The sequence below is a fragment of the Pogona vitticeps genome, chromosome 5 (genome assembly GCF_051106095.1).
Source record: "Pogona vitticeps strain Pit_001003342236 chromosome 5, PviZW2.1, whole genome shotgun sequence".
Taxonomy (NCBI): Eukaryota; Metazoa; Chordata; class Lepidosauria; order Squamata; family Agamidae; genus Pogona; species Pogona vitticeps.
The window spans coordinates 157,322,574-157,347,919 of NC_135787.1; the positions used below are offsets into that span (position 1 = coordinate 157,322,574).

Genomic DNA, 25,346 nt, shown 5'->3' on the forward strand with positions numbered 1-25,346 from the left:
TCTATGAACCTTGGTAAGCTGGATGTGGTCAAACAGGAGATGGCAAGAATAAACATTGACATCCTGGGCGTCAGTGAAATAAAATAGACGGGAATGGGCTAATTCAATTTGGACGATATTCATATCTATTATTGTGGGCAAGAATCCCGTAGAAGAAATGGAATAGAACTCATAGTCAACAAAAGAGTGGGAAAAGCTGTACTGGGATATACTCTGATGGCAGAAAGTGAGGAGGAATTAAGGAACCTCTTAATAAGGATGAAAGAGGAGAATGCCAAAAATGGTCTGAAGCTCAACATTAAAAAAAACACACCCTAAGATCATGGTCACTGATCCCATCACCTCCTGGCAAATAGAAGGGGAAGATATGGAGGCAGTGACAGATTTTACTTTCTTGGGCTCCATGATCACTGCAGATTGTGACAGCAGCCACAAAATCAAAACACGCCTGCTTCTTGGGAGGAAAGTGATGACAAACCTAGACAGCATCTTAAAAAGCAGAGACCTCACCTTGCCAACAAAGGTGCACATAGTCTAAGCTAAGAGCTGAACTATAAAGAAGGCTGCCCACCAAATAATTGATGCTTTTGAATTGTGGTGCTGGAGGAGACTCTTTCACCTGGACTGTGAAGAGAACAAACCTATCTATTTTGAAGGAAATCAACCCTGAGTGCTCACTGGAAGGACAGATCCTGAAGCTGAGGCGCCAATACTTTAACCATCTGATGAGAAGAGAAGACTCCCTGGAAAAGACCCTGATGTTGGGAAAGTGTGAAGACAAGAGGAGAAGGGGACGACAGAAGGCGAGATGAATGGACAGTGTCATTGAAGTTACCAACATGAATTTGACCCAACTCTGGGAGGCAGTGGAAGACAGGAGGGCCTGGCGTGCTCTGGTTCATGGGGTCACGAAGAGTCGGACATGACTTAATGACTAAACAACAACAAGACTATAAGATGCCACAGGACTCTTGCCTGTTTACTACAGCAGCATTTACTTTTCTTTATCACAAAGTGTGGCCCTCCAGATGTTTTTGGACTACATGTCCCATCAGTCCTAGCCCAGCCCTCCAACTTCCCATAGTTCAACAAAAGGTATGGGGAAGCTGTCGTGATGTAACTCCTACCATATGGCTTTTTCACAACAGGAAGTATGGGCAGGGGTAGGAGCTGCAGAGTGATGAAGGGAGATGCAATAGAAATGCAAACAACAAATTCAGGATTTTTGGTCACCTTGCATTGTGACGTTCAGCTGAAAAATACAAGCAAAGGCCATTTTGAAGGCCCCCAAGAATGAAGCATACAAGCGTAATCCTCTTTAATGGGAAATAAAATCTTTGGGAAGACACATTGTGATTTGTCGCATGAAACAACCCTTTTCCTGCAGCTGAACACATCACTGTCCTCCCTCGTATCTTCCTTGTGGCTTATTGGGAAGGAAGCTGTTTTACAAGCATCTGTAATACTGACAGGATATATTTATCTTGACCCCTCAAAAATGCAACATTCAGAGGTCCTGGAGCAGGTGCTGAACCTAAAAATTGAGAATATTGCTGAGACAAAATTTCTCAGAAGACATGTCAATTATGAAGCAAAACACTCCTCTTGTGCTGCCCTTGAATGATAAGGATTGAATAGAGAAAGCAGGATCAGCAAGTATGGTCCTGGTCTCCCCTTCACATGTCAGTAATCACATAATCAATGAATAGCTGAAGATGGCTGGAATGTTCAAGGAAAGAAAACTGATTGTGGGTAGGGGATTTCATATTGAATGCTAATGGAACATTCTGTTCTGAAGGTGTTTCACCACCACAACAGTGAAATGAGGTTTGTGATCTCTCTTCTGCAGACTTTTCAGTGAGGAGGAGGGCCCTTTGGCTGTCTAATCATTGGAAAATTGGGGAGTGGTGCACATGAAATATTTGATGTTCTCAGATGATCGGTAGAGGTTATTTGTTTGTTTTGTAAAGTGGTTGTTTAGTTGTATTTTTTCCTGGTTTTTCTTTTTAAAAAAATGCATGTTCTGAGATGTTCATCTAAGAAATTCAGGGAAGTGAATATGTTTCATCTATTGTGAAACCACCCTTATATATTAATTAGACTCTGAATGTCATACCCTACTACAGATTCAAAGATAGTTCTCTCGAGCTCTAGTGCAACTGCTACATCAGACTGCAGGGGTAGGAAACATTTTTTCTGTTGTTGGATACATTCCCTTGAGGGTGATTTTTGGGAGCTGTGCAGAAATGGTAGATAGAATAGAATTTCACCTGAAATTGGGTACTGCCTATATTTTTATTCCTACCATACTATCCCTCCCTTTCTTTTGTTTTCAATAATCTCTGTGACTTTAAGGCATGGACCAGAGGTGGCCTACTTTCCCCTACACTGGCTTTTTAATTGTAAATTCCAGCTTGCGTCAGGAATCCACGATTCCACAGGATACCTAGATATTTAATTTTTTGGACAACTGCCAAGCAGAATTTTACTAGCAGTTGACATGCAGGACTTGGGGGCTACTAATTAGAGAAACACTGAATCTACTTGGGTTAGCTCTGAAAGAAGTACAAATGAATGTGGATGACCTGACAAATGGGAGTGTCTGAAAACCTAGTCTAATAATTTACCACTCTTGCACCAAAGAGACAAATCGTGCTGTACATGTGAAGTATGACACATTCCAGAGCAATCGAAGTGTACTGCATATTGTTTTGATATTCTTGAAGAAGGCAATGCCATTATGTTCTGCTAGTGGATCTTGAGAAGTGACATTTTAAAAAACACCCTCTATCATATTTTGCTGTGCTTAGACTACAGAGGCAGCACATTTTTCAACTACAAAGTCCTGATGTAGTAGTTTCTTGCAATATACAGTGATATACAGTATTAGTCATACAAACTGTTATTTTTTTTCCTTTTAAAAAGGATATCAGGGCACCAATCTCAGAATGAGAGCCATTGACTTGAAGATGATTATAAATATGGCATCCAAGATGATAAGCTTCTTATAAACTTGGAATAGCAAGTCTCAGAGCTAACACACTGAGTAAGCTACACATATGCCACAAAGAAATAATGAAGTAATCATTATAAATCCATCAAGGAGCAGAATTGGTGATTTTTGAAATTACTCGTTTTTGAGGAACACAATTTTTCATTTAAAGAATCAAGAGAATGTTTGAGCCGCTGCTGAGCTAAAACTACGGCAGGGCAGCTCACCTTTGCCTCCCTCACTGGATGATGTGAGACCCTAGGTCTCACGAGAGTAGTTAGGTGAGAGGGGTGAACATTAGGATATTTAAGGGATGTCCCCCCCTCTCTCTACCCTCTTCCTTTTCTGGCAATGGTGAAGGAGAGAGCTCTGCTGTTTGGTTTCCAAACAGCTGTGTCATGCATTGAGGCCTTTGACAAGCAGCATCCAGGAGGTCAGGAGGGTAGCATCGGCTCCCTCCAGGGGTTTAGTTTATAAATTTGTTAATTATTGAAGTTAATTATATTCAAGGCATAGTGTCATGAGTTCAGCCAAAGAAGATCTGGAATCTGAGAGGTTAATTACAGCTGAGGAAAATGCTGGGCAATCAGAATTGCAGACAGCTAAATCACCACCAGATTCTCCTCCCCCAGTAACCAGAGTGAGGCATAAACTTCGGCAAAGACTCATGACACGAAGGTCTGAGGCTCGCATGGATGCTTCCCACAGGAACATCAGGTCGACTAGCCCTGAGTTTTAGCAGGATGAAGTGTTTTCTAGGAATTAGATGACTGTTGCTGCTATAAAATCTGCACCCAGAAGGCTTGGAAGCTTGTGGAAGCAACAAGTCAATACTCTGGCTCGTGTCCATGCTCCTGCTTATCTTGGACTTTGCTTTCTTGACCCTTGGCTTTGGACTCTGGCTTCTGACTACGGTTTGTGTTTTTGGCTTTGGCAATTTGGCATCTGTATCTTCTGGACTTCTGATATTGGATTGGTTTGTTGGACTTTTGCCTTCTGAAATCCCTAGGAATGTGACAGATGGCTTCCACCACCACACTCTCTCCACAAGATGGAGGGGGAGGCAAGCAAAGGCTCAGGTCAGCTGAATGTTGTGCTTACTCAAGTGCAGTTTCTTACACAAACAATGGCACAGCTTCAGCAGCAACAACTGCAATCTCAGGCCAATGCTACCGCCCAGGTCAAATGCCCTGTGCTTCCTCCAGAAAAGTTTGGAGGAAAGGTGGAGTAGTTTCCGGCATTCCTGGCACAGTGTAAACTGTATATTGAGCTGCATGCCAGAGACTTTTCCACAGATAAAACCAAGTCAGCCTTCTCAAATGTTCAACGTTTTGTGCCAACCTGCCATAAAAAGATCCTGCAATTCTAAAGAAGGGGGGCTTTAATTGGTTCAAAGCATCTTATAAAGTAGACGAGTACATTGGGGTTGTTATATATATTTTATATGTATATATAATATACATATAAATATAGATATAATGTACTCTTCTACTCTTGGCTTTGGAGGGATGACATGGCTCCATTGAGCTCCAGCCATTTGGGTGCGCGCTGTGCACCACTTGATTCCCAGGCCAAGGGCTTTTTGTTTCTTCCCCTCCCCCTCCCTTCCCTTCTCCAATGGTTGGTGTGGTCTGCTAGTCCCAGCAGAGCCAGTTCGGCAGTGGGGCGTAGCTGGTAGCAGCCTGGGTTTACTCAAGATATAATTTAAACAAACAAACAAACATATTAAAATTAAATTGAATTAAATTTTAAAAAGAAGGAAAAATAAAATAAATAAATATACACATAAATTCTTATAGTATTAATATTAATTTTATTTGATTAATAATAGATAATTAGTAAAACTGAATAAATTGGTATATTTTGAATTTTAATAAATATTATATATAAAAGAACAATTAAGATAGGGTATTTATAGATTAAGAAAATTAATTAATTAAAGGGTCTTGTAATGCTGGTGGACAGATTGTGGATTAGTATTAATTAGGTGTAATTATTGGATTTGGGCTTGTGGCCTGAACTCTTTAATTAAATTGGATTAAGGGCCTTATTTCAGTGCTAGTGCTATTTGGATTGCACATAGCAGGAATTAGTCAGGAATTTAATTGTTGGAACTCTAAATTAATTAAGATAGGAGCAAGTAATAGCAACTGGGCAGTCTGCTTAGCTGTTTGTTACTATTTAGTCAGGCTTGTGTTGCCTCACAGGAAGAACATAGCTGAGAATCATCTATTTTTCCCTTCATTACTCACCCATCATCATCGGTCTGGGCACCAGAGCTGTTGAGGTGTGTTGTGCTTTCCTTTGGTGGAAACCACTAAATACAGAATGGCATCAAGCAAGGGTCAAGGCACAAAGAAAGGGAAACAGCCTGCCAAGAAACGGCCAGTTCCCCAGTCCTCTTCAGACGAGGAATCCTGGCCTGTCTGGCAACAACTGTAGGAAAAAAATTCTGCACGGGAGGCTGAATGGCTGGCGAGGCAGGCTCCACAGCCGTGCAAGGCAGAGCCATGCAGATCAGCCAAGGATGCCAAGGGCCATTGTAAGGCCAAACTTAGGGCTTTGGCTGATGATCTAATGACTAGATTTGCTATTCTTGAGGCGGAATAGCAGCCTGTGATGCCTGGACATGATGTGTAGCAGCTTCTTCGACACCAAGGCATGCTGATAGGGAAAGAAGGTCATCAACCCTGGCAACACCTAAGCGAGGCAATCCCTGACAGGCTATATGCCCAGGATGAATTGAGCATGGCAACAACTTTGTCAGGTGAGTTGGCTGTTGCACCAGGCATTCCTTCACCGATTCCTGCTTGGTCTTGGGCTGGCAGTAGACAACTTAATTCCACATTTTGTACACCACATGATATGCAAAGTGGTAGGGCTTCCTGGAAAAGACCGTGATGTTCGGAAAGTGTGAAGGCAAGAGAAGGGGACGGCAGAGGATGAGATAGTTGAACAGTGCCATCGAAGCTACCAGCATGAATTTGACCCAACTCCGGAAGGCAATGGAAGACAGGAGGGCCTGCCGTGCTTTGGTCAATGGGGTCATAAAGAGTCAGACATGACTAAATGACTAAACAACAACAAAGGGCACACAACATTGCATGGCTCTGTTCTGACACACAATTCAGTGGATGGGGTACATCTTACACCTAGGTTGCATTACCTGCCCAGTTTAGCACTACGGCAGGTGTAGGGGTCTGGCCTTACCCGTGTGTTTCTAACACGGGTTATAATACTGTGCCTTTATGAGCGTTACCATATGGCGACTACTCGATGCCCCGGGTGATTATCTCACCCCGGCAATACAGGAAAAGATATAAATGGCAAATATGTGGATTTATTTGAGTTATTAAATAGAAATGTGGCAAAAAAGGATCTGGAAAAGGAGGATGTCAAAGATAGAGAGATGTAGGAGGAAGAAGCCGGATAGGACATGGTCCAACTGGCTACCGGGATTTCTCATTTATGCTGGAGTGGTAGTCAAAGCCTAACCATGGCAGGCGATATCCCTTTTTCAATACCTGGACTTGATATATAGGGCATATGTAGACTTTGTGGGGCAGGCTTGGCTTAATTATGATGAATTGTTCCATATGTGGAGCATGACTCCAAGGGCACTTGTGGCAGGAAACCATGCCGGTTCAGGCATAAGTGTTCAGCAACACCCAAACATCTTATGTTTCAGGGCTGGGGCCCAACACCAGAATAACAGCACGAGAAGAGGTAAAAAGCCCAGTAGTGGTGGGAGTATCCCTCGAAAAGGGACTCAGGCCAATTAAGATTATAGTTTTAGAAGTGTGGCTGAGGGATTACCCCTGCAAGGAAGATGCTAAGAACCTATTAGAGGGCTTTAAGTATGGCCTTAGGATCCCAGCGATGGGTGAACGTAGGGCATTTTCTTGCGCAAAACCTCAAATCGGTGTATGGGATGGAAGGTGCTGTCCAGGATAAGATTGCGAAGGAAGTAAAGGAAGGGAGAGTACTGGGCCCCTTTGCAACAGCCCCTTTGGAGAACTTGAGGGTTTCACCCTTGGGAATAGTACCTAAAAAGGTGAGTTTAGATTAATACACCACTTGTCTTACCCCGAGGGAGCGTCGGTCAATGATGCTTTCCCTTAGGAACTTTGCACAGTGCAATACACCTCCTTTGATGAGGCGGTTCGCATGGTAAGACAGTATGGTATGGTGGTGGAGCTGGCAAAATGTGATATAAAATCAGGATTCTGAATTTTGCCAGTGCACCCACAGTGCACCTAGATGATTACCTTTTTTGTGAACAAAGGAACACAGGAAAGTGTAGATTTATTTTAAATAATTTTCAATTAATGGCAGAGGAGATGGGTTTACCCTGGCTGAGGAAAAAAAGGAAGGGGCCGGCTACGTCTCTTACTTTCCTGGGCATAGAACTGGATACTGTACAACAGACAATGAAGCTGCCTGACAGCAAATTAGCTGATATCAGGATAGCCGGACTGCTGCAAAAAAGAAAGATGCCTCTGCGAGAGCTACAGGAGATTGTGGGAAACTTGAACTTCGCTTGTAGGGTGGTGGCACCCGGGTGCACATTTTTGTGCCAGCTTTGTGATGCCATGAAAGGCCTAAAATGCCCCTTGCACAGAACCAGGGTCATGATTGGAATGAGGGAGGATCTACAGGTCTGGAGTCAGATTTTAGCAGGTTCCATTGGGGTATTTTTCTGGAGAGGTGAAATAGGGCTATAGACTGACTTTCAGGTCCACTCAGATGCAGCAAGGTCTCTGGGGTTTGGAATCTATTTTAGAGGTAGGTGGTGTGCGGGCAGGTGGCCTGAAGAGTGGCATCGGGCTGATATTACCAAGGATTTAACATTCCTAGAGTTTTTCCAATAGTTGGGGCATTGTGGCTATGGGCAGAAAAGTGGTTGAACTCTGTGGTGCGATTTTGGTGCGACAATCAGGCAGTTTATATCATAAACAACCTTACATCGCATTCAGAATGAGTCATGGCATTGGTTAGGGCATTCACTTTACGGGCCATGCAGTTTCACATCTTAGTGCAGGCCCGCCATGTACCAGGTACAGTGGGGTCTCTACTTAAGAACGTCACCCACTGGCTTCTTAAGGGGCACTCGGAGACCTCTGTGATTTACCTAATTCCGCACTATGGCAGGCCCCCTTTTGCCAAAGGATGGCAACATTGATTATGATTAATAAAGTATGGCCCATGATTTGAACCCATAATTCTTGTCTTGCGTCTTTCTAGGTAGGGAGGGCAAAAGCTGATTCCATTTATTAAGCTTTTATACATTTTTCCCATTCTAAATAAGAAAGTTGTGAGTTTGGCAAATTCTTTAAAACCGTATCAAAATTAATTTCTCCTCACTTCTAGTCAAATTCAGTAGGTGCAGTTATTCCCAGCATGGAGAGAACCAAGATGGACCTGCATGCCATATTGTTGCTAAAGACAAGAAGCCTTTCAGAAAAAGCTGGCAATGCTAATTCAGTGCTAACATGAGTGAGCACACTAATATTCAAATCCAGAGTTTAACAGGTTAAACACATTTAGCGCTGGGTCTGGCAGGAAGAATTTATTAGTATTGATGTGTCTTTTCTGCTCAAACTCCTGGCAGTCACCAAGAATTTCCTAGGCAGAATTTTGGTAGTTCCAGTCAACAGACATACCCTTATATTTCATTCACCTGGACTAAGACCTTCATTAAGCTTTGCATCCTGTCTCAGCCCTTGCTTCTTGCTCAAATGGTAAATGGCCTTAGTAGTTCTTGGGAAGCCCAGGTTATTGTGAGAGGTATAGTTGTTTGGGATGAGCCTTCTGTAGAGCCTAATGGGCAGCAACACTATTCTTCCCACAAAGATCTAAGCCTTTCAGGAGACAGCGGCGAAGTTTCCTTTTTGAACATAAAGTAAAGCAGAGATAGAGAGCTTGTGAATGAAATATAGATGTCTGTCGGTGGAGTGGAACTCCCAGAATTCTGCTTACAGAATTCTTGGAAAATTCTGGGAGTTGGAATCAATCAATCAAGCAAGCAAGCAAACAAACAAACAAACAAACAGACAAACAGGCACACTCCTGTCAGCTTCTGCTTCCTCATGTGCAATTTAAACAACAACAATAACACAAGCCACATGTTCTTTCCCATCCTAAATATGAAAAGATTAGTGAATTCTGATTAATCAGAATTTTAGCCATTTCTGGAAAGAAGGCACATGAGTTGATTTTGTGAAGAAGTGAATTTTTTTAAAAAAGTGCCACTCAGGTGCCCGTTTTTTGTTTTTTTTTAAAGTGCAACAGAAACAGCAGCGAGTAGGATAAAGGCAAGTTCTTTAACAATAACAAACAAAAGCTTGTAGTCCCATGCAAAATGACCAGGGAGTGAGTCTCACTGAATGTAATGTGATTCACTTTGGAATAGACATGTATGTGCTTGCACTACTAGAGGGCTTCCAAATGCTTTACATCTTTTATTTAAAGCACAGTTACTTAGAGGTAAGGATCAGTCATCTCAGGGGACTTCCTTTTGAGTAATTTTGCAATGGATATGTTTTGACTGGATTCTTTTTGTACATGTTATTTTCAGTAATTAATTCTTTCAGAGATGTTGTTGGTAACTTCCCTGCCTTCCAGATCTCTGGTCCTGTCTTATGTCGAGGTGTGAAAAATTTAATATTAATAATAAGTAACAGCAAAGCGTGCTGCTTTTATATCACCCCATAGTACTTAAAGCACTCTCTGGACAGTTTGCAAGTTAATTATTCAGGCTATTGCCCCCCGCTACCCCCAGCGAGCTGGGTACTCATCTTACTCACCTCAGAAGGATGGAAGGCTACCTTGGATTGAACTCTGGGTCTTGACCACCGTTTTGGCTGCAGTACAGCAGTTTAACCGCTGCACCACGAGGCTCTTAATGAAGGCACCAAAGTAGGTTTTGGAGAAAGAGAAAGATATAGGGATTGTCTATAAGGACTGACTTAAAATGCATGCTGATTGTGTGTTCAGTCGTTTAGTCGTGTCCGACTCTTCGTGACCCCATGGACCAGAGCACGCCAGGCCCTCCTATCTTCCACCGCCTCCCGGAGTTGTGTCAAATTCATGTTGGTTGCTTCGATGACACTGTCCAACCATCTCATCCTCGGTCGTCCCCTTCTCCTCTTGCCTTCACACTTTCCCAACATCAAAGTCTTTTCCAAGGAGTCTTCTCTTCTCATGAGATGGCCAAAGTACTGGAGCCTCAGCTTCAGGATCTGTCCTTCCAATGAGCCCTCGGGGTTGATTTCCTTTAGAATTGATAGGTTTGTTCTCTTTGCAGTCCAGGGAACTCTCAAGAGTCTCCTCCAGCACCACAATTCAAAGGCATCAATTCTTCGGCGGTCTGCTTTCTTTATGGTCCAGCTCTCACTTCCATACAACACTACAGGAAAGACCATAGCTTTGACTATTCGGACTTTTGTTGCCAAGGTGATGTCTCTGCTTTTTAAGATGCTGTCAAGGTTTGTCATTGCTTTCCTCCCAAGAAGCAGGCGTCTTTTAATTTCGGGGCTGCTGTCTCCATCTGCAGTGATCATGGAGCCCAAGAAAGTAAAATCTGTCACTGCCTCCATATCTTCCCCTTCTATTTCCCAGGAGGTGATGGGACCAGTGGCCATGATCTTAGTTTTTTTGATGTTGAGTTTCAGACCGTTTTTTGCACTCTCGTCTTTCACCCTCATTACAAGGTTCTTTAGTTCCTCCTCACTTTCCGCCATCAGAGTGGTATCATCTGCATATCGGAGGATTAGGGAAGTACATGTAAAGGAATGTTTTGTGGTGTGTTGTGGTAATTAGCCTGTTGTGACAGAATATATGCACTGAGAAAGGAAAGACTTTCTTATGATAGCAAGTTGGAAATTTCTTTTGTGCGCAACTGCTTCCTTTACATACATCAAAGGATAGTCCTTGCTATATTTCCACCAAATGTCAAAGTTGGAGTCTATTTTTCTTTCCCCGAAGCCCTCAAAAATGCACTGAAATGTAGAGCTTATACTACAATAATTTTAAACTTTTTTTTTTAAATGGGACTTTGGGAAAGTGCTGTTGGTAAGTGTGAAAAAGGTTTTTTTCCCCATAACTCTGTTCCCATGTTTTAAATGTCACTAGAGACCCAAACTATTAATGGCATAGCTTGAGCATGCTTAGATGGGTCTTCTTAAAGGCTTTGGATGTGCTGTTTCCCTGACAACCTTCATTGCTTAGATTTGGTGCACATGTTAAAAATGTACTCTCCAATATACCATATGTATTATTGTGAATGCTGATTGGTTTATCACATACAGTCCATGTGAAGAAAATCATAGGGATGCACTTGATGCAATGATAATTATGTAAATGCGATTAACCAGTGTGGGCTTATTATATCAATGGCAGCCATAAAGGACACCAAGCAGTTTCAGCACCATGAGGGATGGAGAGACATACATAGTTTTAAACTAAAACTGTACTGACATTTCTTCAATGTTCTCTTTTAAGGATATTTCTGAAGTTTTCCTATGGCAGATCTGTCTTGAAAAAGAAGTCTGCAATGCTTAGATGACATCTTAGATAGTCTTAGAACTGCAGATGTGTACGGCAATCTATGGATCATTGAGTCCAGCCATTGTCTAGGAGGCACAATGGGAAACAGAACTCCCAACCTGCCAGAGACCAAAACTACTAAGCTATCCAGCAGTTCCTTACTCTCCACTCTTTTGTTCTGGTAGCCATTGCCCCTCCCCCTACAATCCTCTGGGATAACATTATGACTGGGGCATTTTGCTAAGTACTGGCCAGTTGCTATCAGAATTGTTGCATGGGGTGAGGGAAAGCTTTAGGAAAAAATTCTCTCATTGGAGAAATTCAGTGAACTACTTACCCTAAATATGATCACCCTCAAACAGGGAGAGGCTCTCAAGAGTGATTTTGAGCATACATGCAAGCCCAACTTTTTCTCACTCTGTCACATGGAGAGTTTGTATAATTTTATCTTTATTTGCATTTCGTATGTATGTTAATGTTTCGTTATTCTGATCAATACCTAATCCCATACGGTAGACTGAATAAACATTTGTAATTTGTAATGATAATAGCAGTTTCACAAATATTTTGTTTTAAAAAAGTGGAAATGGAATTCTCGTGTCTCTCACACTGGAAAGTGGACAACAGCATAACCACTCTTGCTCTATATGCAGTCGCTGCCTCCAAACAAGTCTCCAGGATTTTACTCCTGAATTTCTTCCCCCTCAATCCCTATTTTATTGCTTATTTTACTTTGAATGATCGGCTGTAACCATCTCTGCTTTTGGTTTCCCATTATATGAACACTGAATGTCAGCTTTCTGCATTTTATGTGTTTTATGATTTTTAAAAGAAATCCAGTCAAATCAGCAAAATCAAACAATCAAAGGCCAAAATCCTATTGGTATACCGGTAACTGCACTGTGCAACCTGGATGATTTCATCAGTCTGCAACAGTAATATTTTATTTTATTTTATTTTATTTAAAGCTTCCTATTAATGTGGGACTGCTACCAGGATCAGCTCTCTTGATCCTGGTGGCAGGACTGATGGAGCCAATTTTTGGCTGTTAAAAGCTCCCCCCACACACACATTCTGAGGCTCCCAAATGCTTTCCCAGGTCAAATGGCATCCCTAAGGAGTTTTAGAACCTGAAGGGGAGAGGGAAATGGTACATTTTCAATTGAATTAAATTAATTGTTTCTGTCATGGGCCAAGGGACATGGTGGCGCTGCGGGCTAAACCGCAGAAGCCTGTGCTGCAGGGTCAGAAGACCAGCAGTCATAAGATCGAATCCACGCGACGGAGTGAGCGCCCATCGCTTGTCCCAGCTCCCGCCAACCTAGCAGTTCGAAAGCATGCAAATGCAAGTAGATAAATAGGGACCACCTCGGTGGGAAAGTAACTGCGTTCCGTGTCTAAGTCGCACTGGCCATGTGACCATGGAAGATTGTCTTCGGACAAACGCTGGCTCTATGGCTTGGAAACGGGGATGAGCACCGCCTCCTAGAGTCGAACACGACTGGACAAAAATTGTCAAGGGGTGTCATGGGCCAATATTGTAATACTAGCCGCATGATGTAAAGTTACATCAAAAGGATTTCAGCCAAAGAGCGAACTAGATAATAGTAATCTTAGAACTGCAGAGATGGAAGGGACCCTATGGATCATTGAGTCCAGCCCCTGTTAAGGAGCCACAGTGAAGAAATGAATTCCCAACCACATACCTAAACTACTGTGTGATACTTTTTGCATAATTTATTGCTAATGCAATCTTGATGTTAGGAATATTAGTGGAATATTTTGAATATCTTGAAAGCTAATTATATGGTTGTCATTTTCTGATGTTAAAAAAGCTGGTTATGAAACCCTCTGAATGAAAACTTTTTCATAGAACAATTGTAAACCTTTCTTTATATGAAACATATTACCAATATTTCAAAATCCAAAATCTTTTATGCCATTAACCGAAATCACCCTCTTATTTCTGCAAAATGGAGGTCGGTAGACATCTCTGAAAGATCTGTTATTTTCCACAAATGTAACAGTAGTAAGCAGTTCACAGTTTCTGGAAAGTTCAGATTCTTCTCCAGAATGTATCCCCTTGGTAAATAGCGTCTCACATCCTGTTGCTTGCTTGACATAGTAAGAATCAGTAGAGTAAACTCATTGAAGCAGTGGAGATTTGGTGAGTCAAGTCCTCTTTTTACTTCCATTGATTCAAATGGTCCTATTTTAGTTGTTTCTTACTACACTAAGCAGCAGGATTTCTGCCAATGTCTTGCTGAAGTTTCTCCCTCAAGTTCATTAAAAATCCAAAATCTTTTATGCCATTAACCAAAATCAGGTTTCAGATTTTCTCCTTCTCCATTATTGCCTGCGGGAATGGACTTCTTCATCATCATTATGTTCCGCGCAGAGCACATTGGGCAGCAAATGTTCTCCAATGAATCCAATCGTTTGCAACATTTTCAGCATCACCCCAAAGAACATTAATGGTTTTGAGATCTTCCTTGAGCCTTTGACGCCAGTTTTTTTGAGGTTGGCCTTGTTTCCTCTTTCATCCAGGAAGTAGCCACTATAGTGCAGTTTTCAGGAGCCGATCTTCACGCATGCATGAAATGGGGTCGGCAACTTGCATCCAGCGTTTGTTCACAATTGTTGACAAATGTTTTGAGTCTGATCTTTGTAGTATTTCTTCATTAGTGATATGATAACAATATGAGACACTGTGGTTTTTTCTAAGGCAGTATAGTCATCTTGGTTATATCCTTATCTGTGCCTCCGTCAGTAGACATAATGCTGCCAAGATAAGTGAATTGTTGAACTTGCTCTATAGCTCCGCAGGCAATTATAGGTATGGTTTTTTTTTTGACTTTTCCAATCTGCATAAATTTGGTATTTTCAGTATTTAAATGTAGGCCAATCTTACTGGCTTCATTGTCTGGACTGGAGGTTATTTATTACAAGCACATTGTCTTTTCAACAAGCAGTGCAATGTCATCTGCAAAATCTAATCTGTTAAGCAAGTTCTTTCCTATGGAATGCTCACACTGGGGTTGTCCATCGCTCTACGCATAACAAAGTCTATATAAAGGAGAAACAAGAATGGTGGCAGAATAAATCCTTGTATTGTATGTACACCTACTGTACTGATGTTAAAAATGTCTGTATTGCCAGATTCCATTCATATACGGCAGCTGAAATTGAACTATAAGCCCTTAAAGATTTTAATAAAATTTTGAGGCATACCATAGATCTTTGCGATCTATAGACTTATAGATCTGTAGATCTATAGATCTATGCCACTGTATGATTGACTTTAAATTGTTTGGAAATGGCTTTATAACCCTTCCCACATTGATGGGCAGCAACAGTTGCTTCTCTATGGTCATTGCTCATGTGTTTCATTGTGCTGGCATTGTGTTAACTCACACCTGATTCTTCCAGATCAGCACACTGTTAAAACTTTGGCTTTTATAGAGGTGGTCACACTTGCTGATCAATTACTGAAAGGCACTTGGTTAGCAGCACCTGGCTGCTACCTAGTCTTTTAATCCCTATGGAAGCAGTAAGGGTGGACTTAGTTTTTCACACACAGCTTCTCCATTTTGACTTTATTTTTGTAAAATAAATCATGACATGGTGTAATATGTCATGTGTTGTTCGTCTGCAGTTGTATTTACCCAATTTTCAGACTTGCTAGCCACCATATTTTTTTATTATGTCCTGATATGTAAAACCATAGTAAAACTCAAAGAGGCTATATGACTGTATGTAAGTATACACACACACACACACACACACACACACACACAGAGAGAGAGAGAGAGAGAGAGAGAGAGAGAGAGAATATGGTATACATATGCTATTTGTTATATTTAAGTATATTTTCCCTTCTTGTTTATGTTTTATTTAACTTGTATTTTTCATTGTTGTAGATGGATTATAAATTAAAAGCCATTTATACTGAACCTTTATACTGGAATTGCTCCAGATATTAAAATATCTCTTATGTTGTCATTCTAGCATCTGTTTCCTGCTATGAATTGCTTGTTTGATTTCCATTTCTGCTCAAGCAGGCAAATGTTCTAAATACCAATCTGTGATTTATAAGCAATCGGATCACACTTGCTTTTCCAGAACTTTCCAACCACTTGCCTCGGCAAGCATGCCGCAAGTCACCCGCCACTTCGAATTTCTTCCACATTTTATGACAGTACTGATAACGTTTATTGTCTCATGTTCCTGACTGGTAAGATGAACGAAAGTGCTCTTCATAGTGATGATTTTATCAAATGCAAAAGTAAATCCATTAATAAATCAACGACACCGCAACTTGCCTCTGTGTAAACGAGCATTTTGGAGGTTGCTTAAATAGAAAAACCTCGCAATGAGCTTAAATCTAATTCCAGAACTTGCACAGGTTTTATGTATATAAAGGCAAGGCAATTAGCACTTGCTGAGAGTTTTTATTTTCAAAGTGATATTATGAGCATACTTCGAGTTTTCAAGTTAAAAATAGCAATCTGGAAATGATGGTAATGAGCCGCGTTAGAGTAGCTACCCTTTGAGAGCTGAGCCTTTTACTTCTAAAATCCACATCTATTTCTTCTCATTCCTCCCCCTCCCCCTTTTTTCCTGGCCTTTTGTTTTAAAGTATATATTATGCCCCTGCAGCTGTCCCTTTGTACAGAAGGTTTTGTCCCTAAGGAGAAACAGCATTAATGATCTTTAAACTGGAGAAGATTTTCCAAATGTGAAAAGGCGCATGTGCTTGTACAGGGGAAGAGGTTGGTTTCTGTACCGATGGCTGGCCTCGGAACGAAAATCTAGATTTTTCCTCTAACAATAGAAGGTGAAATTCAGTTAGGCAGCACAATTTCATAACAAAAGCCCCACAAACTGCAAAGTGGTGAATAGCTCTCGTTGTCGTGATTTTCTTTGTCAGCTTTTTGCATTGTTGATCCGTTTTCCGTCCTGCTGTGGTCAGGGCTTTACCAACAGTCTAGTAAGACCTCATGACTGGCATGCTGCCTTTTTAAAAACCATCTCCATTGCGACAGTAAAGAATTTGAATCTCTAAATCAGCTGTGATGGCTGTTGGCTTCTTTTATTATTAGTATTATTCATGTGGTGGTAGGAAAGGAAGAATATTGAACAGTAATTAGAAGCTGGTAAAATGCTACTGGAGCAAACTTGAAAAGGTCAGTTTCCAGGCAAGAAGCATTTCACAGAGAGTGTCTTAATTTTTTTTTTTGCTTCTGCTGCTTCTGTCTTAATCGGTGGTGTTATAGCAATGTTTCATTTCTTTCTTTTAGCAAACACAAGTTAAGAATATGCTATCCTTTGTTTCTAACCCTGAGAAGAAGCCATAATTGTGTGAGAATCCTAGTGATGAACAAAATGTTAATGCTAACCTTTTAAATTTGTTGTTACTGCTAGATTTTAATTGTTACTTGTGAAGAGAAGGCTACTGAATAGTGTGAAACATAGAAAAAGCAGTGTACGTATCTTCTGCATTTAGCATTTAAACTTTAAGCATTGCTTTTAAAAGGTCTCAGTTTAAGCTGGTGCAAGAGAAACTGAGAAAACATAGACTATGCAAAATAGATTACTTTAGAAAATAAAGGGTAGTTTTGAAGAAAAGAACAAATTGCTGATCTTTTACACGTGGAAGGAAAATACAGTATTAGTATGGCTGAGGGAAATGTTCTCAAAGCAAGGGATTGATCTATAGGAATTAAAAAATTGTAGGATATGCATTTAAGCTAATAGAATATTGAAGAATTTTAAAATGTAAACTAAACAGATCAAGGGAGAGATGTTAGGAAGTTATTATAAAACCACTTACTTTAAACAGAATGGACTTGTATCTGAGAAAATGTATATATAAAATAGTGGTGTTTAAGATTAAGATGTATATGCTTTCTCTGGAGTAGTGTTTCCAGCATGTGGTATGGTAGTCATTTCTTTAAAATTCATATGGAGGCTGGATATTAACATGAGATGAATTTTTTGTTAAAAAAAATCCTGAGAAAATGGAGATATACAATTAATGGGATTTTTCTTTAATAATTAATGATCTGTCTAAGGTCATGTCCTGGATCAAAGCAGAAAGTGCTTGAATATGAATGTTTAGGACGACTTCATTTTAATGCTCCTGAAGTAGGACACAACTTTGAGCTATCTAGATTTGGTTGATTAACACATTACTAACAAATGTTGTAACATAGCTTTAAAGCAATGTTTCCAAGCTCTCGTGAGATGCAGTCAGTAATAGAAGGGCTAGGTATGATGCCTGGGTGGCACAGCTGCAGCAGAAGCGACAGAAACGTTCTGGATTAAATATACTGTGTGTGCGTATCCTTACACTGCTGAAGAATGTCCACCATTTGATGCTTCTGCTTTCAAAATGTACCTTGTAAAGGCTTGTTCCAGCTGGGACTGTACATCCTGTTCTGAGTGATGTCGTGGTGGTCCATGCAGCTGAACATGGTAATGCTTTTTTGTAGATTCAGAACTCACACTCTGTATGTCACTTGATCTCAACTTAGTAGGAAATGCCTCACCAGCTGCTATTGCAGGTGGGGCATTTCTTATCATAATAACATCAGATGATGGTGGGTGATGTTTCTTTTATCTAAACCTTGTGATTGACTGGGAAGAACTCGGTGCACGAGTTGTGTGTCCAGTGGCATGTCCATGTAATGTGTAGCCTGATTACGCAAAGGATTACCTTGTGGTGGGGCAGTGCTCTAAAACTCTGAAGAAACTGTCAGGTACTGAAATGCATCTGTGCCCCAGGAGAAATACAATGAGCTGGACTGGAAAAGGGTGATTAATATGCATTCATGCAAGACAACTTAGAAACTCAAAAAAGAACGAGAAGGTTGTTGTGTAATGTACTGATTCCATTAATACAGTGTTCCCACACTTTCTCATGTGCCTTAAGACATTTGTTGTTGATTTATACTATGATAGGAATTCAGTAACAATCTGCAGGAGTAGTGGTGCTCCCTTTGTTTTAGCGTCACAACTCTCATAAGCCTTCTCTGTTGAGTACTGAGAGCTGGTATGGTGTAGTGCAGTGGTCCCCAACCTTGGGCCTCCAGATGTTCTTGGACTACAATTCCCAGAAGCCTTCACCACCACCTCTGCTGGCCAGTATTTCTGGGAGTTGAAGTCCAAGAACATCTGGAGGCCCAAGGTTGGGGACCACTAGTGTTGTGGGTAGAGTGTTGGACTAGGATTTAGGAGGCCTGCATTCAAATCTTCACCTGGCCATGGAAACTCACTGAGTGATGGCAATATTAAATCACTCCTTGAATACCTCAACTGTCTTGAAAACCCTTAGGGTCCACATAAGTTGGAAGCGACTTGATGGCACACAACAAAAACATTGTTTCTTGACTCAGGGCAGGGCTAATAGGGGTTGGAGGATGAAACACTTGGACAGCCACTATTACCCCACTGTTACCCACATGGATGATGGGTGTTGGGGAGAGAAGATTGTTTTCCTGTCTTGCTATGAAGGGGCCCAGTCTTTCCACTCTGATTTAAGGATAGCTTTTTGCTTATTTTTAATTTCTTTTGTTAAGATATTTTGGAGTAAAAGTCGTTGGACTTCTGATAAATCTTGTTTTATCTGTTCTTTGCTCGCACTTGATCTGCTTGGCATATAAAGGACTGTTTTTAGTAGCCTGAAGTGATAGTAAAACTTTTATTACTTTATTGTAGGAAAAATAGTGGGCTCTCTCACACACTCTTTTTTTTTTAGTGCAGCTAGAAATTGGTGAAAATTTCATCCACTGATCACATTATTTGGTTCCTGAAGGCCTCAATGAAATGTGATGTAACTCTGTAGTATCTATATTTGTTAATGTTGAAGGGAAGAATTATATGCTATTTGTCAACATTTGACAAAGCTGGAAACATATGTCCAGGAATGTCTCTCATATGGCAGGTTTTCAGGAAACAAAGATGTGAAAAGAACTCTCTAAGTAGGAAGGATTTAACTTGAAGCTTAGTTATGTGACTTGCCAGGACCAAAACCCTGTGTGTTCCTTTGTTAATGCCAGTTGAAAGGCCATTGCTGCTAAGTTTCATAAATTTAAAATATTATCACTCAAAGTGTAGAACGTTCAGTTCCCCAAATAAAATATGAGGCTGCTCTTCTTTTACATAGCCCTTAAATCATAGAATCGTAGAATAATTGAGTTGGAAGGACCTGTGAGGCCATCAAGTCCAACCTCCTGCTCAGTGCAGGAATCTAAATCAAAGCACATCTGCCAGGTAGTTGCCTAAATTTCTCTTGAATGCCTCCAGCATTGGAGCACTCACAACCTCCCAAGGTCACTGAGTACATTGTCAACTGCTAACAGTGAAGAAGGTTCCCCCCCCCCATGATATTTAGCCTAAATCAGGTTTCCTGTAGCTTGAGCCCATTGTTGTGTGTCCTGCACTTTGGGATGATCAGGAACAGATCTATCGCCTCCTCTGTATACTCCTTTCAAGTATTTGAAATATGCTATCATATCTCTCCTTGGTCTTCTTTTCTCAAGACTTAACATGTACCATTCTTTTAATTTTTCATCATAAGGCTTGGTTTCCAGCCCCACTGATCATCTTTGTTGTCCTCCTCTGAACTAGACTCAGTACTCTAGATGAGACCGAACCAGTGCTGAATAGAGGAGATTAGTTAGCAAAACTGATCTTTCCCACACCACAGGGAAAACCTTGCTATGGAGCTCAGGTGGCACATTAGGGGGATGGCAGAACAGCTCCCCCATCCTCTATTGAAGAGAGAGTGCTGAAGTAATGTTGTAGGCTGGTGTCACATTCCAAGCATTGACTAGTGAGTTATAATATAGGACCATTTCTCAGAAATGAGTAGACGGTCCCTCGACATGGGTAGGAGTGCCTGCACCACCCCAATTGAGGGTTTTTGTTTGTTTGTTTTGCATTAACAACTGTGAAAGCTTGTTTAATCATTTCATCTTGAATTTTATAAAAGCATTTGCTGCTGCATTTGGTGCTTCAGGACTTTCTGAGGTCATGAGACCATCTTCTCTGCTTCCCCAGTATATCACTGGTGATCTTCCTTTGAACCTGCCATTGTAGGGTAACATGGTTGTACTTCTGGGACTAAATGAGGGAGAGTCTAGAACAGTGTTTCCCAACTTTGTCTTCTGGACTCCCAGAAGACTTCAACACTAGCTATGCTGGCCAGGATTTTTGGGAGCTGGGGACCCCTGGGGACCCAAGGTTTGGAAACAATGGTCTAGAAGAAGAGGAGGAGGAGATGCTCATAGCTGCCTCTGCATGCTGTACTGGGGGAGGGTGAAGTTGGGAGGAGAAGAGGTGAGGACATAGGGATGACAGCTGGGAAAATATGTGCTGGCTTACCTCAGGTGGCAGGAAATCTTACTTTAGCCCGAGTTAACCGAGCTCCTTTATCATGATTTTAAAAGCCAAAATCGGGAGTTCTGAAGTTCTCACTTCATACCAAAGCCATAAAATAAAAGCACTAGAACAATGTAATAAAAATTTCCACAATAAAATCAGAAATAGGCAGCGGAATAAAAGCAGTTAAGTTTACACACCTGAAGCTCTTAAAACAAGCACACAAAATAAAACAGAAAGCAAATTAAATTCCTTTGAATGACTGTGATGGGGCTGGGGGTAGAGAAAAAGAAAATGGATAGTCTGTCTGGTAATTAAAAAGTAGTAATGAAGGTGCCAGCTGGCTGGATAGCTCAGTCAGTTGGATATTTAGCTGCAAGAGGTCAGGAGTTTGTTTCCCAGTGTACCTCCTGGGAGAAGAGCCAGCGAGCTACGCAGTCCCAGGACACCCCTCAGAAAAAGGGAATAGTAGAACACTTCTATGTGTTCTCTACTTAGAAAACCATGGAAAGGAATTTCCATAAGTCAGAATCGACTTGATAGCACATAATTATATTATTAATGAAGGTGTCAGGCATGCATGTGGTTGGGAACAGCATTGTCTAGTTCAGTAGGAACCACAGAAAAGCCCCATCTAACATCTGAAGAATGACCAGGGCAGATCCTAATAACTGGATGACTCTTTGTGGACAAGGTGAGAAAAGATCAAGTACCAGCACAAAGCCTGAAACAGGAAGCGAATACGTAACACTTGCAATAATGGCACAACATTTGGTCCCATTTGCTACTTCCTTTACCAGCTGTCAAGTTTTCAGAAATCCAGAAATCTTTGTTCTTTGGGAAATGGTGCTTGTTAAGTAAGTGAACAGCATGCTGATGTCAGCCGTGAAAGAAGCATCAACAAATATTGGTAAATACCAGCCAAACATGACAAGAGCAGGCACATTTTGTAAAAAAATAAAATAAAAAATAAAATAAAAATCCCTTGCTCATTTAGTGTTACAGCCGCTGCGGAAGGCAGTATCTTCTAGACATGCTTTAATTGAAGTTAAGGACCCTGGTTAGTGGTCAGAGGTAAAGACTCCAGACCTTTTCTTAAGATAGGATGTTTAACACTTTATTTGGTTTAGCATCCATTCAACTAGTCTAACTTGGGTAGCCAAAATAATACAGGGAAAGAGTGAAGGGTTATTTTAAGCCTGATTTCTGATTTCTATCTGTCTTCTGAAGTTCACTGGGGGAGAGTCCACCACATGTTAAACTAAAAAAATTGGGATTCAGTTATACAGGCAAAGCATAATTTTTTCCAGGCTGATTGTTTGTGGCACAAATGCTTATATGCATTTTATATGCTTATATGCATCTTTCTTCCTCAGACTAAGGGGAAAACTATAAATAAGGGAGATCTTTGCTAAACACATAAAGATAATACTGCAAATAGGAAAGCCTTGTTTTTGTAGTGACAAAATATAGCCCACAATCCTTGTTGAAACCCTGTGAAATATAACTCAGTGTTGAAATGAATTCCAATTGCCCTCTTGAAATGGCCTTGTTAAGTATAGTGACCCTGAGTTCAGAGATGGAATGTTCAGGAGATTGAAATGTTTCCTGGATTGGTGTCAGTAAATTTCTACCATGAAAGTCAGATTACTGTCCATTTGTTCTTGTACATGGTGACTTTCCTGTTTTGCTGATGAAAGCTCCTGAAGGGCATCACCAGCAAGTGATAGTAGGCATTATGTTTGTGAATAGGTTGGTGAATACAACCTTGATGGTTTATGTGATAGTAATACTAACAAAGTAGCACGAAGAAAAGAGAGAGTGCCTGTTTGCTGGTAGACTGGATGTGGTGGTTTTGGTGGTACTGGTATGTGATGGTATTTCCCTTAGGGTTGCTTCAGAAGATAAGTGTCACATTACCTACATCACTTACAAGTTGCTGCAAAGGTTTCTTCCCCCATTAAATGTTATACGAAGACAGCAAGGTACATTTCAACTCCATTTGCAAAAATGAGCACTAACCTTGGATTCAAACCTCAGATAATTATGAGGGACAGAATGCTAAGTGCCTGCTTAACCTCTTGTAATTAACCAAGCTGAAAGAGAGCCAGACTTTGACATCCTGCCTAGTACACATGCTTGTTTGCTGAGCATCTCCAGAAGGTGCTCAGCATAATATGCAATGTCTGGGATGAACACTTTTCTGTACATTTTGAAAGAAAGGCAATGATAGATGCCTCTGTTTTTGGCAGGATTTCTTCTCCATGGTTTCCAGAAATATTAGGACATCTGTCAAGCTTGGTAATAATCCATTCTCCTTCAGCAGGGAACGCTGGCCACCAGGCAATTGGCTAAAGTTTTTGAGAGAAACAGTGACTAAGCAATCATCATCATCATCATGTGCCACCAAGTCAATTTTGAGTTATGGAGACCCTTTTCAGGGTTTTCTAGATCGGGAATACTCAAAAGCGGTTTACCATTTCCATCCTGGAACTGTGCAGCTTGCCCAAGGCCACATAAGTTGGCTCTACCCCCAGAAGGTACAGTGAGGAAACAAAGTCCCAACTTTTGATTCCACAGCCAGAAATCTAAAACCACTGAGTTCTTGAGCCAGCATGGCTAATCAAGGAGATTTAATAAATGTGCTTACAATTGCATTTTAAGTTTATAGTCCTATGTATACTTACATGGAAGTAAGCAAAGCTGAACACAACAGCAAAACTTTATTCTGAGTAATCTCACATTGTTGTTTTTGTGATTTATTTGCAAAATTGCTACATGTTGTCATCTAATTTGCACATCCTCCCTGTTCTCACATGCATTTACTTCAAGCTGGATGGATCTTGGGGTTTAATGTTGTTATTTTTTAAATTCTCACTTCTTGGCATTTATCATGAAGAACACTGGCAATATTTATTTAGATAAAGGCAATGATATATTTTGTACTGAATAACCTCACTCTCAAATAACATTGACAGACAGGGCAATCAAGTATAATACGTTTATTTCTATTGAAGTCCAGTAGAGAAAGCTTGGATATTGTTGCAACAAATATGAGGTATTTTTAATGACAAAATGTCACTAGTTCATTTAAATGCACTCAAAAAATCATAGATAAATGTCTCCAGGTTTCTCCTCTGCTCGAAAGAAATTAATGGAAAACTTGTATGATTCAGAAAAGTAGAGTTCAGAACACTGGGGGTTGCAATACATCAAACATGGGTCAATCTGGAGGGCACTTTGAAGGGAGATGCAGGTGTGCAACATGCTTGCACAACTGTGATTCCCCAGCAGAAGTCTCCTTTGTGGTTAAAAGCATGTTTTCCCTTTCATGTGTCACTGAATTGGAATCATTATTTTCATAACGTGTGAACAATGATCCTAAGGGGCAGAGTAGCCAAAACAATATTGGTAAAAGCTGAAATAACAGTTCATTTCAAAAAGGCATTTCAGGCTTTAACTATAATGGCATCAGTGTAATGCAGATCTGCTATCTAGATTCCCAGCTTCTGGTGTGGTTGAAAGTCATAATGAAGTGAAGAGTGTGGTGCAGAGAAGGTAGATATAGCATCTGGAGCTACTGGCAGATCTCTGGGTAATTTCGAGCAGTTCCATTCAGTTGGTGGGACACATTCTTCAGCAATTGATTGGATAGGGCTACTACAGCAACTGAATTCTGGCCCAGTTTAGAGATAAGCACTAATCCGGATCATTGGATTGTGCTGGATTGTCATACCACCATCTTAGATGTCGTGTGGTCCCATGCTCCCCCAACTAGATCCCCCCACTCACCAGCTGGCACACATTCCACTCCTCCTCCTCTTCAATCTTTTCACCAGTTGTGGCAGGTGCATGGACTTCCTTTCTCCACCTCCTCCAGAAGCTGCCCATTCAAAGGCAGTGCTGGAGCAATCCTTGCCCTGCCTCCTTGTCTGAATGGGCAGTTGCTGGAGGAGGCAGAAAAGGGAACTCTGTGCTCCTGCCAGAACTGGTGAAATGTCCAAAGAGGAAGAGGAGCAGAGCACACACCATCTGGTGAGTGGAGAAATCTGGCCGGGTGTGTGTGTGAGGGACGGGACCTCATGGCACCTGTGGTGCCGGCATGATGATCCAGCATGATCCAACAATCCAGATTCATTTCCATCTCTTCTGCAGCAGCAACAAAAGGCATTAGCTTATATGAGCACAAGACTTTCTGAAAATCTTAGAATCATACAGTTGTAGAATTGTAGAGCTGGAAGGGATCCAATGAATAATTAAGTCCAGCCTCATGCTGGTGCAGGAAAACCACACTTTGAAAATTCCCCTGATAGGTGGCCATTTAGGTAAGGGTAAAGGTTCTCCTTGACATTTGGTCCAGTCGTGTCCGACTCTAGGGTGCAGTGCTCATCCCCATTTCCAAGCTGTAGAGCCAGCGTTTTGT

General features: G+C 41.1%; 1 long non-coding RNA gene across 2 annotated transcripts in view; it reads left to right on the top strand.

Moving 5' to 3' along the window:
- Positions 1-16,579: 16,579 nt before the first annotated feature.
- Positions 16,580-25,346, top strand: part of LOC140707344 (uncharacterized) — a 109,651-nt gene continuing 100,884 nt past the window's right edge. Inside the window, exon 1 of one of the 2 annotated variants that reach the window (XR_012087326.2) lies at positions 16,580-16,725. This is a non-coding gene — a long non-coding RNA (uncharacterized LOC140707344). The remainder of the gene's footprint in view (positions 16,726-25,346) is intronic. The other variant, XR_013536661.1, reaches the window with a different exon arrangement.